We start from the raw sequence: 14,947 nt of genomic DNA, 5'->3' as shown, positions 1-14,947 counted from the left end.
CTAGATCCTGTTCTGCAAATGCTAGCTACTTTTTTTATCAAAGACACACATACATGTATAAACGGATTCTGTTCTACAAATGCTAGCTACTTTTTTTATCAAAAATATGCATACATGTATATCTAGATCCTGTTCTGCAAATGCTAGCTACTTTTTTTATCAAAGACACACTTACATGTATAAATGGATCCTGTTCTGCAAATGCTAGCTACTTTTTTATCAAAAATATGCATACATGTATATCCAGATCCTGTTCTGCAAATGCTAGCTACTTTTTTTATCAAAGACACACTTACATGTATAAATGGATTCTGTTCTGCAAATGCTAGCTACTTTTTTATCAAAAATATGCATACATGTATATCCAGATCCTGTTCTGCAAATGCTAGCTACTTTTTTTATCAAAGACACACTTACATGTATAAACGGATCCTGTTCTGCAAATGCTAGCTAAAGTCGTTGTCCAACCCAACGAAATTGAAGATTACAGTAATAGCAAATTATGCACAAGAAGTTTTAAAATTAGAAAAAGTCAAGAAATATTGAAAAATTGTTAGTAAGGGATGACTGTGAATTATAAAAAAATATTGGATGACATCAAATTATGAAATTTCATTTGCCATTTTCCAGTTTTTCTGAAACATATCTAAAATCAAAGACCAAATTGTTTACTTGTCAGTATAAAAACAGTTTATATGTATTTTGCAGTTGCTCTTTTTTTGAATATTTATTTATTTATTCAGTGTATAGTGGAAATGTGTTGATTGCCAGCTGAATAGAAATGATTTATTATTACAATATTATTGAACAATTGCGTGATTAATAGGAGTGTTTTATTAATATCAATAAATTACTCATTTTCTATGCGATCCATGACAAGTTTAATTTAACAATTAGTTTGACAGATGTGTTATGCTTTTTTAAGCACTGAATGGAAGTTGATTGATGATGGACTGATTGTTTATGTAAATATAGAAGTAATAAAAGAAACCCATTACAATGCGACAAATATGATTGGTTTTGATTTTTTACATTGTACAAAATATTTTACAATTTATTATTTCCGCAAAGTAAATTTTTTTGGTATTCTCGAGCCGGACATCCGAGCATTTTCATTGCCTGGCAACCATCACCAGTGAAAACAAAAGCCGAAAACTCTCAGAAAAATGTACTATTCCCCTACAGGTGCAACATATATAAATTTAGTTTTTCAGGATTAGCACAAAGTTGAGTTTGTGCTGTTTTCTCAACTTCAGCTGTTATCACCTGCTCATCGACCAGCATTCCACAGCAGTCATATAAATGATGTGCGTTCAAGCAATGTAGAATGTTCTTTGACGTAGTTCCACTCCCAAGAATACTGTGGAATACTTTATTTTCGCTGGAATTAATTTTCGCTGATTTTTCATGAGTTTAATGTGAAATATAGGAAAAAAAGTATATTTGCTGGATTTTATTTTCACGGAATCATCCCTTCAGAGAAAATAGCGAAAATAAATTCCAAGCGAAAATAAAGTATTCGACAGTATTGCTCAATTTTATGTACACGTAAACTACCGGTATATAGGCCTAATTATTCGTTCAGTTTCATTTTCGCTTATTTCTCCGATATCTAAATATGCTAAAATAAAATCCAGTGAATAAGCAAATTCAACAATAAGTGTACATCATCAAATCCACTAAAATTAAAAATCAGTGAATATTTTTTTTTTCTGCAGTCAATAGTTTTTCAAAATGAGCTACATTTGGGGTCTTAGAAGATTGTCACCAGGTGTCATCACAATTTAAAATACATGCAAAAACCAATTAAATTACAGATGACAGTATCTCATGAAACATGCACAATAACAATACTGCGACTTAAAAAAACAGCATTACTGAAATATCAAAGCAATTTTGAAGTACCATTAATATTTTAAAAGTGTAATTATGGTATCACTTTTAATCTGATTTTTTGGAAACATCAGTAAATAATGTCATACCCCCCAGGAACGACATGAACCAATTCAATAATCGGATTTCTTTAAGACATATTGAAATATTAACCATTCCTACCCGTCTACTTTAGTAAGACACAGAGAATAGATGAAAAGATTAGTGAAAACCAGATTTAATTTAGCTGAGAGAAATAAAAGAATGGCATTGGATGGACGTATGTATTCATTGCCCCATTAAAAGCTATGCGCCATGCTGGTACTGATATTATGTTGCTCACATCTGTACCTGTACTGTCAGATTAAAATCATCTGATTCAAACTACCGTATCTGGAAGCAGTTTGGTTTTTTTTTTATTAAGAATTTCTCACTCCCAGTCCATGTTAACAATTTAAATGCTGTATCATGTAACTTTTGAATATCAAATATCATCTTTCACAAAATAATTTAATGCTGCGTTGTTTTCAATTTGGTTCAAATTTACCAAATAAATTATTAAAAATTGTATTACTTTTTTTATAATAATGAAAAAAATGTATCAAAGTTTTGGTTTTAAATAAATCATAGTGTTTAAAAGATGACAAAAAAAAGTTTGATTACATTTCAATGCTCAATTCAGTTTCTTGAACATAATGGAATCAAAAACACACATTTTTAACTTCAAGCTGCAATTGTTTTTTCGGACATGAAATATGCATGACTGAGATCTGGTTCCAGAATGGCAGCAATGCTTGATTTCCATGACTTTTAAGCACAAAATTGGATTGAATTGAATAATGATACAAATGCATGTGTGAGATGGGATTTACTGTGGAATGCTTTATTTTTGCTGGAATTAATTTTCGCTGAAAAGGCTTTTTGGACGTTTTGTATGGAATATATTTTCACTGATTTTTTATGAGTTCATATAGAAATATAGGAAAAAATGTATATTCGCTGGATTTTATTTTCACGGAATCATCCTTTCAGCGAAAATAGCGAAAATAAATTCCAAGCGAAAATAAAGTATTCTACAGTATGTGAATGTATGTCTTAAATACAAGCTTGTCAGTCACCAAGACACACAGAGGTAAAATTATAAGTTTCTGTTATGTGACAAACATGCCCTTTTATTATTTTTCTAATATTTGCTATCACAATCAACAAATCTCCATCGGGCATAGCTAAAAGAGCTGTTTGAAAACAGTGAATAGGAAATAAGTTTTATGCTTCTTATTGATTGCATGTAGCTGAGTGGTTGACATGTCAGATCAATGATCAACGGGTCCCCGTTTGACAACCTACATGTGGTTGGATGTCAACAAGACCCTTACTATAGATGAGTGTACCAAAGACTATAGAAACAGCGAGGCTAATTAGTAATTGGCTGAGATTTGTTCACTACCAGTAGTGTGGATTTGGGAGAACTTTGGTGTAGGTCTACCTGTACTTGCATTCAATCATAGACCTCAGAAATACATGCCAGATATTTTTCTTGCTAAAAATTAGGTGCAAATATTTACACATTTTGTAAAATTTTCAGTAAACTTGATCAACATTTTTGGCAATACAGACAGTTTCGGATATTTCTTATAGTTTTTAACCAAAAGTTTTGTCAATTTTTCCAATATTTCCTGTAGGGAGGAGCAGATTGTATAGATGGTGACAGAACTTGACAATGATGCTCAATGGGTTAATGCTAGAACAGGGAAATTTGATGCCATTATAGGCGCTAGCATGTAGTCCACAACATGGATTCTACAACATACATGTATCATGGATTTTTATCTCATATCAAATAAATTAATAAGACATTCAATGGTCCAAACTTTTTCATTTTTTTTGAAAACAAAATCTTGAGAGCAACATATTGCATATGACGTAGTAAAAGAATCGAGAACCGATTTAAAAAGGAATTAAACTCACATGGAATGAATTGATTTGTGTTTGCATGGATATTGATTTATTCTTATCTTTATTCTCAGTTCTTGTAGAAAAGCGACTGATCTAGATGCGGTAGGAAAGAAAAGGAAACTATCGATCACACTACGATATGGATACCTGTGATAAAATATGTCTCGTTACTTTCATGATTGTATTTTGTCATCATTTCTCTCGCAAAAAAACTTGGTGCCACATTTTCATGTATTTTTCAATAATTTCTTTGTTAATTTTGGACCAAGTGGAATTAATTTTCTATTGACTAAAAGCTTTTCACAAAAAGATGACTTTGACAGTCAAATTAAGGGTTGTAGTGCTCACAAATTTGAATGACAGAGTGGTACATATTTTATAATTCTTGAGATACAGCACAATACATCCATATATTATCAGAGGTACATTACCTGAGGTTTACAACTACGGTGACATGATACCAAGATCCTGATTCAATCTCGCTCTCGCATAAGCGTTCCAACTAAGAAAAACGCGAATGCGCATGCCCAAGGTAACTAGGATACTGTGATGTCCAGGTGGATCAAAATAGCAGCTCACGATATGACGGACTACGATAACTATATTTTCTGTACATTTTCATTGTATTACATTTTTTCACTATGAATGTGGTAATACATGTTTTATTATTTTATTACAAACTGCCTATGTCATGTCAGAAGGGCGTAGCATCAGTCTCGCTATCTATGAGATGAGACTTGAATGGGATTTTGGCATGATGTCACATTACAGTAGTACTATGCGCGTTGCAAACCCCAAGTAATGTACCTCTGATGTTATATATATATTTTTTTAATTTTATAAACTAAAATAGGTACATTGCTTGTTTACATAAAGACTTTATCGATGTAAGTGGGTGAGTTAAATAACTATTATCCAGTGTCATTTGACCGATGCGTGAATGAGACTGAATGTTATATATTCATCCATGAGCTCTGAATACTGATTGGTCCAGCCAAACACACAAGTAATAGCCGATTTCCAAATAAGGTTGGATGGTTCGCTTTTGAATTGACAATGCAGATTAAAGTTTATGTTTTTGAACTTCACAGGTTATATAATTATTTCTATTTGGTACAATGTTATTTCTACTCATCAACTTAATATTTTCAATTATTATTTTTATAAATGTTTTGAGGTGGATTCTTAATGTATAATATCATTCAAGTATGAATAAATTCATCTGAAAAAAAGCCAAATTTTAAAACACAGTAAAAATGACTTTATTAATCATCAATTGCATTATAGTGGCAGTAGTGTTTTGAATTGTATTCATACAGATAACATGTTATTCACATACTGTTGTTTTCTTGCTACTATATGTGCTACATCGCACCTAAATGCCAAACTCAACTTTAGTACAAATTTGTTTTAACGATTTTATGGATACAGTTCTGTAGTCAATTACAAATTGATTATATGTCAGTTTCCACCAACAGTAATTATTAAGAAAATATAAAATGCACAAATGTATTTGGCAAGAGAATATTTGAAGCTCAAATATTGTATCTTCAATGTTGGCAGAGAATTCAACAAATAAGACTGACAGGAAAAGATATATGCGTCACTGATGTGTCACATATATTGAAATAAAAAACCATTAAAAAAATGTGTCAATAAATGATTTATATACAGGTATCTAAACTGATTGATCAGTTTTTAACTATTTTCCAGTCTCTGTGATATTGGCACTTCAAAATAACAGTCAGTGTTTTCATGTTTTGAACTTTATATCCAGTGTAGAACACCCAGTCATAATGACCAATGAGTTATTGTTTCCGTCCTAATAACAACGTTTCAGCTACAACGTCATCATTTACGATGATTCATGCAACCATTAAATGTCTTGATATCGTGGCAATTGTTAATAAAAAAAATAAATAATAAAATATGCTGCAACTTGGAGCGTAACAAATCATTTATTTTTGACATAAAAACTGAACATTTTTATGAGAACTGTTTAGAGTTGACTCTTAAGATCATAGTACAACTATCATAAAAGCCATTGTAGCCTATGATAAAATTTCCTTTAATAATTTTGTTGCGTATTATTATTCTTATATGAAGTGCCTTTTATGATGAGATAAATAATATGTTGGTCAGAGTGCTGCAAATACTCACTGTTTTCATGCATCTGCCCCAAACTACAGTTAAACATGTAAATATATTGTAGAACATATTGATTTTATATAACTGAAAATTTGCATCTAGCTTCATTGTACTACACTGTAAATCTAATGTCATTGCAAGCACAGACAAATTCCAAGTCTGAAATTAAAACTCAAAATAATTATCTATCATATCAGGTCCTTCATATTTTTTTTTTACAGCATTAATTTGTTACAAGCAATATAGAATCATTAGTATTCCACTTTGCAGTTTGCGATATAAGCTTTTATATTCAGGTCACCATAGCAACAGGTGGTTAAACTAGTGAAGCCTCAAACATCATGCACGATACTTTCTAAACACTTGAATTTATGAATCGTAATTTCAGTATGAGATCTATACAATAGAAAATGTTTTCAATCATTTTAATAAGTACAACATTTCACATGAGAAGAGAAATGCATTGGTTTACTTTGTATGCCAGTAAATTCACTTTTCCAAGGAGTTGCATGTGCGTCATTTGTATGGCATTCAGACTGGTAGCATAGCAGCAGCTTATCTTAATACTGACAAGCTACATTTTGCTGGGCAGGCCACCTGCAAATATGTGGAACGAAAATGTGAGAAGAGCTGGTCATCTTTTTATATAATTTGACAATAAACTCAAAAACGTTGCATGATATTTGTTTACCACAAAACATTGTGCCATTCTAGCAATTCTAAATGAGAAAATTAGGTTCATAAAAATACAACTTTTTTTCCCAACACTTGTGAACGAGTATGAAGTTATCGTCAGATTCATATTTATAATCATTAATCTTGGATTCAGGAAAACAAACTGATGTATTCACCACACATTATTGAATTTAAATTCTCTGTGTCTCAGTCATATTATCAAGCCTTGTTATATAAATAATCCAGAATACTGTCTGAAAACACTGTAAATAGTTTCTCATTTATGCAGCCATACTTTGCGAGTCAATTCCAATCTCTATGAGTCTTCCTATGTCAACGGTTGATCATGTGACATATACATGTACCGGTACTTTTAAACAAATTTAAAAACAAATATTTCTTGATTTCCTATGGCTAGCAAATATCACTGAAACATACTCTACTGTATCATGGTTACTTTGAATCGACCAATAAATTTCAGAGTAGTTTTATATTATATATTATATTATTTTGTTCTCATGCTGTAACCATTACATGAATATGATTTATCAATAGTCATTGTCAGTGGGTTTGTTTTTTCATTATTTTGAATCTGAGTCTACAATCTTCATACTTATAATCAGTAAAGTTTCACTTCACATGAAGACCTGAAATAAATTCTTGTATGAGTCATTGTCACATGATGTGTATACTGTAAAATACACTACTTTTTAGCTGCAATTAATTTTCGCTGGGTGTTTTGTATAAAATTTATTTTCACTGATTTTTGACTAGTTGAATGTAAAATATAGAGAATAAAGTAAATTCCTTCAGCGAAAATTAATTCCAAGCGAAAATAAAATATTTTATAGTATTCCTACAAATATTCCAAAACTTCTGGAAAACAAATCCATCCAAAAAAATAAGAAAAACAGGACAATCAATATAACCATACCAGTATTCCTTCTGGCATAGCTGTAAATTAAGCGGCCAGATGGAAGAAACGGAAATTACTTGTCAATGAACAATATTTCACCATTGCCTATGGGTGCATCATGAATCATATTAATTTCATGTAATGTGAATATTTTTCTGATTCATACATTTAAAACTCTTGTCAATGATCATGTTTGGTCATTTTCCCGCCAAAATTTAGGTCCAACATATTGCACATTTCTTATTCATGTGGTTTTCTGTAATTCTGTACTCAGATCAAATATACATAATCTACAGATCTTGAACAAAATCTTTTGAAAAAAAATTGAAAATAGGGAATTGCTTGGAGGTTTATTTTGTGACAATACTTGACTTCCGCGTTCACATTTGTTAATTCAAGAAATCGTGGGATGCCAAACGAATATGGAAACGATATCAAAAATGACTTTAGTATAAAGTACATTATTAATGATATGGAAGATGAATATTATATGTCCAACATGAGAACATAGTACGAATTGATTAAGTTCTGAAACTATCTCCACAGCCAGTCATTTAATATATCCCAATATCCACACATTTTATAATTCTATATATGGCAATGTATATTGCTATTTGATAGCACTCTGCTTAGTATCAACACCATATTAAATGACACAATGGAACGTGGTGTGAATAAACTCAACTGACATCACCATAAAATAAGTTATTATATTTCAGAATATTATTAATATCTGCAACACAAATCAATGCAATCTGAGGCGGAGGAAGATTTCCTAATTCACCATCAAAAAATATTAATAATTCTATTCGACTATATCATTGATATCATTTGTCAATGAATATAAAAATTTTGTGTTTTTTTTCTTCTTAAAGTTAAAATGTGAAGCAATTTCTACTATGCACATTATTGTGAAAGTAGCATTACAATTGAATAAAAAAAGACTTTTATTGCAATTATGAAACATGAGTTCTATCCGCTGATATTAGTTATGATATTTACGATACAGATATCTGATCAATACTCAGACGCAGATTAAAGATATAGTAACAAAATAAACACATATGATGGTGGTCAACCCAAAGAATATAAACAACACGTACGTATCAATCAGTCAGTTTTTTATTTCACCAAATATATTCACTAAAAATAGAGAATTATGATATCATCACGAAATGATCAAATATGACAGGTCCACCAATGCAATTAGACTAGTAGTTTCAAAGAAGAAGTTGATTTTTTCCCAAAAATAACAATATATTTTCTAAAAAAGAGAATTAATGGTTCTGTCACGAAAAGTACAAATCTGACAGTAGTCTACATATAAAATAACAAAAGCAATCAGGTTAGAAGTCAGAAATATCATAGTTTTATGACAAAATGGCAAAAATATTGAATAAATCTGATAGAGGACTACTCGAGGTTGGTACAAGATATCAAAGCAATATGGCTTGCGGGAGAAAATGTGAAGTTAATGCCAATGATGCCGACAATGGACAAATGGTAATATGACAAGCCCCGCTTATCTTTACCTACAGTGTAGTTAAAAATCATTTTTTTTTTTAACTTCTCAGAACCAGAAATAAATTATTCTTCGTTTTATTTTTGACTTTAACAAAACACTAAACATGCTTCCCACCAAGTTTTTAATGTGACGTTATTCATTTATCCTTAAAATTGGCACTTGTCTACTGCTTACTAATCTTGCTCAAAATTGTTGAAAAAAAATATAAAAAGTTAAATTTGCAGGTTATTTTGGTGCTAAAACTTTTCATGATTAAACGGAATGGTTGCTAAAATTACTCAACCTTGAAATTGTGTAGAAAAGAATTTTTTATTTTATTTTTCTTAGATTTTTTATTAATTTTCAGATGTAAGATATAAATTAAATGTACATTGATAGAAGTATGGCACAGAAATGGGGTTATTTAATCTTTGAACACAAATCATCAACTTTTAAAATTTAAACCTTTATAATTTGTAAATATTTTTTTTTAAATTTTAACAAAAAAAAAATTACAATTGGGTAGCATGTCTGCTAGACCTATAATTAACCAAGTAGTGATAGAAAAACACATAAAAGTCTGCAGAATTTATTATCAAAATTATGGTGGGAAAATTATGGCATTAAACGATTAAGCACAACATCACATAGATAGGATTACCCGCAATACTCACATTAAGATTCAAGTACCATATGACATCACAAATTGAGTTGTAATCAACATCAGATGGAATTATCTTCCTGTATTACATAATATTGGATACTTAATTTCATGAAATGACTTGAAATAGGTTGGCTTGAGTTAAACTACTTATATTCCTGTTATCAGCCATTATTGATTTTTATTTTTAGTACGCAGATATTTTTTTTTTCTCGTCTGAATCTGTATATTGTATTTGCTCTGTTACTTAGTAGCACTTATGTATTGACAACAGAAAATATTTGAATGACTCCACAAAATAAATTAAATTTTCCATTTACCTGCGCTTCTATAAAAGATAACGTTTTGACAAATTAGATTAAAAATACAAAATCATACCAATTCATGAAAATATGTAAAAAAATGTATTCTTGCTTAAATGTGTTGTTTTATGTTATGTCACTCAAACCAATCCTAAAATTAACAAAGGCATATTTTATTGTGAAATCTAAACTTTCGGAAATAAAATTATTTTAAATGACAACCACTTGTTGATGCTTCTGCATCTTCAATTTCCTGTCTGAAAGTAATTTTCTTCATGAAATTAATTTACCATATGGCTAATATCCTGTAGTATACTGTACTTTATTTTTTAATTAAAATATATTTTTGCTATTTTTTTACTGAAGTGAAAATAAAATCTAGTGAAAATACTTTTTTTCCCATATTTTAACATTCAACTCATCAAAAATCAGTGAAAATAAATTTCATACAAAAAATGTAAAATGTCTTTTCAATTAAAGTTGTTGAGAATTCACATTTTTAGGAACTGGTAAATTTGTACAAATTTCACAAAAATTTTACTCTCACTATTAAAACTAGAGTGGTTCAAAGTTACACCCAACAGTCAGGAGTATCTTGTTTGTTGAAAGGTTTTTCTAACGTATAAAATTCTGCCTTGTATATATGTACTTTAACTCTGACTCTTCTCACAAGATTAATACTTTCACAGACATCGTCCCTTAGCAGTTATAATACTTGGATATTTCCGACAGAAATAGACAGTCACGACTCAAATAAAAGATCCTAAATTTTTTATGATGGCATGATTGCAAAAGGAAATAGGATTTGCCTGAAAACACATTGTAATCGTGTTTATTTGTTTGCTGTCAGTGCAACCCGCAGGAGGTCAAAATCCCCAAGAGACAACAAAGTATACAAACATCTACTGCAAAGATTTTCGTAAACCGTTTAAAACCGGGAGAGATAAATATTCACAATTATTACAAGTCTGAAAAACACTTTACATAACTTTCGCAAAATTTTAAACTCTTAAACCCCTGAAATTGTTAAATAGCAAGAAAAAAACTGTCAACAGCAATTAATGCATACAGTGTGGATAGTTTTAATTGTCTGTAAATTGAGTTGTCCGTTGCTATGCAACAGAGCACACTGTTGATAGGAAAGAGAATAATAATTGATTTTTAGCATCAATTATATTACAAATATTTTCTAACCAGGTTTGTACACTAAATTCCAATGCAGTGTTCTCACCAGATATGAGACGTGAAACATTTTCCTCATGGTTTAATTTTTTTGTCCCAGGTTTTTTATTCAGATTAGAACATTTGAGTACACTGTTTCTACATAAATGAATAACTGTCTTGTACTTTCTAAACTGGAACAAATCCAACCCTTCTATTTATTTCTTAGTGAGAACACAGCTATTGGCCGTGCAAAATCCCCCCCCCCCCTTTTTTTTTATTTATGTATTATTCCCCAACACGTTGAAATCACTCCACTAAGTCATCTAAGTGCTATTTAGAAGAGCTATTTTTTACTCTCAAGTCATTTTCAAAAGGCTCGGCCTATACTCGGCTTTGATTATTATATCATTCTTTTTTTTATAAAACATTGGTAACGCCACAAATGGCTATAATTATATGACAGTCAGATTGTAAATCAAATTTTATAGTTGTAGTATTATTATCCTCCATTGTCAAATCCGTAATTGAACACTGTGAATATGACATCATAGTTGAGGAAAGCGCCCTCAGTGTTCAGTTTTGGAAAGTTCAGACGTCATGAAATGAAAAAACAAGTGCATTATTTAAATTAAACAAGAAGATGAAGAGTTTAACAACATGAAATGGTTTTCAGATTTTGGATATAAAATAGAACAACTTGTTAAAACAAAACCATTTCCACACTGGACTATAACTGGCTTTGTGATCAAGTAGACAGGGGTCTTCCATAAAGTAAAGATACCGGTTCTCCTAATTGTATTAAAGTAGATGAGTGGGTTCAAATTTCACCACCGAATGCAGCAAGAAGGATTTTATATTCGAAGAGGAAACTGAAACTGTGAGTGTTCTTCTCACTGCAGTTTTCACATAACCAGATTATCATAAATCTAGCACCAAAAACAAGAAAGTTTACTGTTGCGTATCAGCACACCTTACAAAGCATATCTGCATTCATTCACATATTCCAATTTTGTCCTCATATGAGGTAAAATATATGCCTCCAACATTTAACGAGCTGAAGATGATGATGTCCTATTTGAAGACTTTTCTTTGTTAATGAGAGCAGGAGCATTTTAGCATGGCATAATAGAATTCAAACACTGAATGCAAACAATTGCATAGTGCAACATATTTTTCACTGACTTTTAGGGCTGTTATCTCTCATTAAATTATTATTACAAACAGGAAAAAGATGTATAATAAAATGAATGACGAGAAAATATTGCGAAGAACAGGCAGTACAGGGATGCATCAATCTCTGCATTGGCAGATACAATGCCACACTGCCTACTTGCATGCACACTTTGCGATATTCTCTGGATACCTTCATAGCATTGTAACCTACAAAATCATGCAATCACTGAGAAAAATAAAATAAAGAGAAAAAAACAATGTACCGTAAATATAAGAATTAGATTTTTGAGTACCATAATTTTCACACCAAAATTTTGGTTCAACATTTTGCCAGTTTCGTTTTTCTATAATTTTTTGATATTTTTAGATATAAATCCGTATTAAAATTTTTAAAACAAATATGAGAAATGTGAGAAAGATGATGAAAGTTGAATTTGCTACTCAATACATGTAGAACTAAACTGATTCCAAAATAAATAACAATTTTCTGATATTGAAAACAAAAAATATATTATTACGCCTCTGAGAGAACACTCAAAATATAAGAGGACTTAAAACGCAATAATTACTAGAAGCAAATAGAATTTATGATAAAATCCTTGAAATAAGCAAGAAAAATGCAACATATAGTGATATACAGTCAAGAACCCCTGGAGCAAAAAACTCCATCTTTTGATTAAAACATTATTAGCGATAGACAGTGATAAATGGCTGACAGGAAACACTGTTTTACAAATCTAAGGCAGTATATTGACATGTTTACTTTAAGTCATGCTTGTTATTTATTTTGCTGGTTGGCTATATTGACATTTTTGTGATTTTTTACACAAATAATGCACCACAATGTAACACAAGTATTACTTGTGGAAAACCTGAATGCCATTTTTTTTTTTCCACCCAAATTTTTGTACAACATTTTGCACATTTCAACATGTATTTTTTTCAAAAATATTTTTCTTTTTTTGACAAATCAACAAGTGGTCTTACCAATGGCATGAAAACACATCCATCATTGCAGAATTGAAAATGGTGTGTACGTACTCAGTTATCATTCAGTGTTATTGTTTTTCAGAATCAGACGTCTCCATACATATTAATCACCATGTTGTAATGTTGTTGTAACATTTATTTAGACCGACACCAAGAATAAGGGCTAAGATAAGAGATGGCTTGCACTTACCCCGGAGACTGATTTTAAAGGCACATGAGGGAAATTAATTGTGTTACATTTAAAATTAATATACAGTTTATTATCATTCATTCCTTCATGCGACAAAGCAATGAATATATTTTCCAGATCAATAAAATTGGAATCCGTTGTACCGGTAATACACAGGGACAGTCTAGCGACAACACTGGTACCACAGTTATGATGGAATATGCCAACTAAAAACAATGAATAGTTTTCACCAAAAAAAATAAATGTTTATAATAAAAACATCCAAAGCTGAAAATATGACCATAATCACAGAATTAATGTTATTTAACCCAAATATGGCATTCCATTTTGATTAGTTTTATGATTATAGTATTTAAGCATTTCAGGGATTAAATGCATGTGTCGCTAAGCAACATCTCAACAAGCTTTCATTTAATCCTCTAATCTTCTGTTATAAATAAAGATTACATCTATTGATTTAAATCATTCTCGGAACAAATTTAATTCCTTTTTCTGTTATTTGTGTCACTCTCTGAGTACATGTCACGAATAAATCACGATAATAACGCATGTAAACATTTCCACATTAAGACATGTATTCGGTGGATTGATATTAAAATCACAAATTTTACAAAATGTCTAAACTTCATTTGAATTTATTAATATCATTGTGTTAATATAATGTGACAATGTAAAATTGAATAAAATTTGTTGAAACTGCTGAATCTACTAAGCACATTCAAACCCAAATCAGTGCAGTGTCTAAACCGAATCAAACCAGCTAAAAATGGGAACTTTTATTGTTTAATAATTCACTGAACAACGTATACAATTTTTGGTTTACATGCACTACTATTAAGAGTGTGCTTCTAGAACAATTTGGTACGCGTGTATTTCATAGCAATACTAGAACAATTTGGTACGCGTGTATTTCATAGCAATACTTGACTGGCAATGTGTAAAGACAAATACACACATTGCGAAAAAAATAGTATTGTTTATGAACAACAATCTGACAGAAAATCAAATTAAGCCAATTGAACTGAGCTATTTTTAATGAAGGTCAATGCTACAGGAAATTCAATATTCCTAATGCATTCATGTGAGAAGATTAAATTAAAATAAAATTGTAGAATAATAGAAGTTAGAATAAAGTGACAAACATCAAATATGCGTCGGAACATTTTTAACTAATTTGTTGTTTTAATTACATGTACATTTGACAGCGTGAATACAATATTGGTTAAAATACTATAAAGCATTCAATTTCCCTGCTAACAAATTTATTTAATGATTTATATGCATTTTAATATGAGAACGAAAAATCCTTGCTATGGATTATTTATTGGTCTCCCTGAGCGGGTAACCGGGGCGCATTGCCACCATGGGTTTTGTTAGTGACCGCCCCCTCTCGCAC

This window comes from Saccoglossus kowalevskii, chromosome 18 (genome assembly GCF_978046115.1).
Source record: "Saccoglossus kowalevskii chromosome 18, keSacKowa6.1, whole genome shotgun sequence".
Lineage (NCBI taxonomy): Eukaryota > Metazoa > Hemichordata > Enteropneusta > Harrimaniidae > Saccoglossus > Saccoglossus kowalevskii.
The sequence above is the reverse complement of the archived record's forward strand: the minus strand, read 5'-3'. Positions refer to the sequence as shown.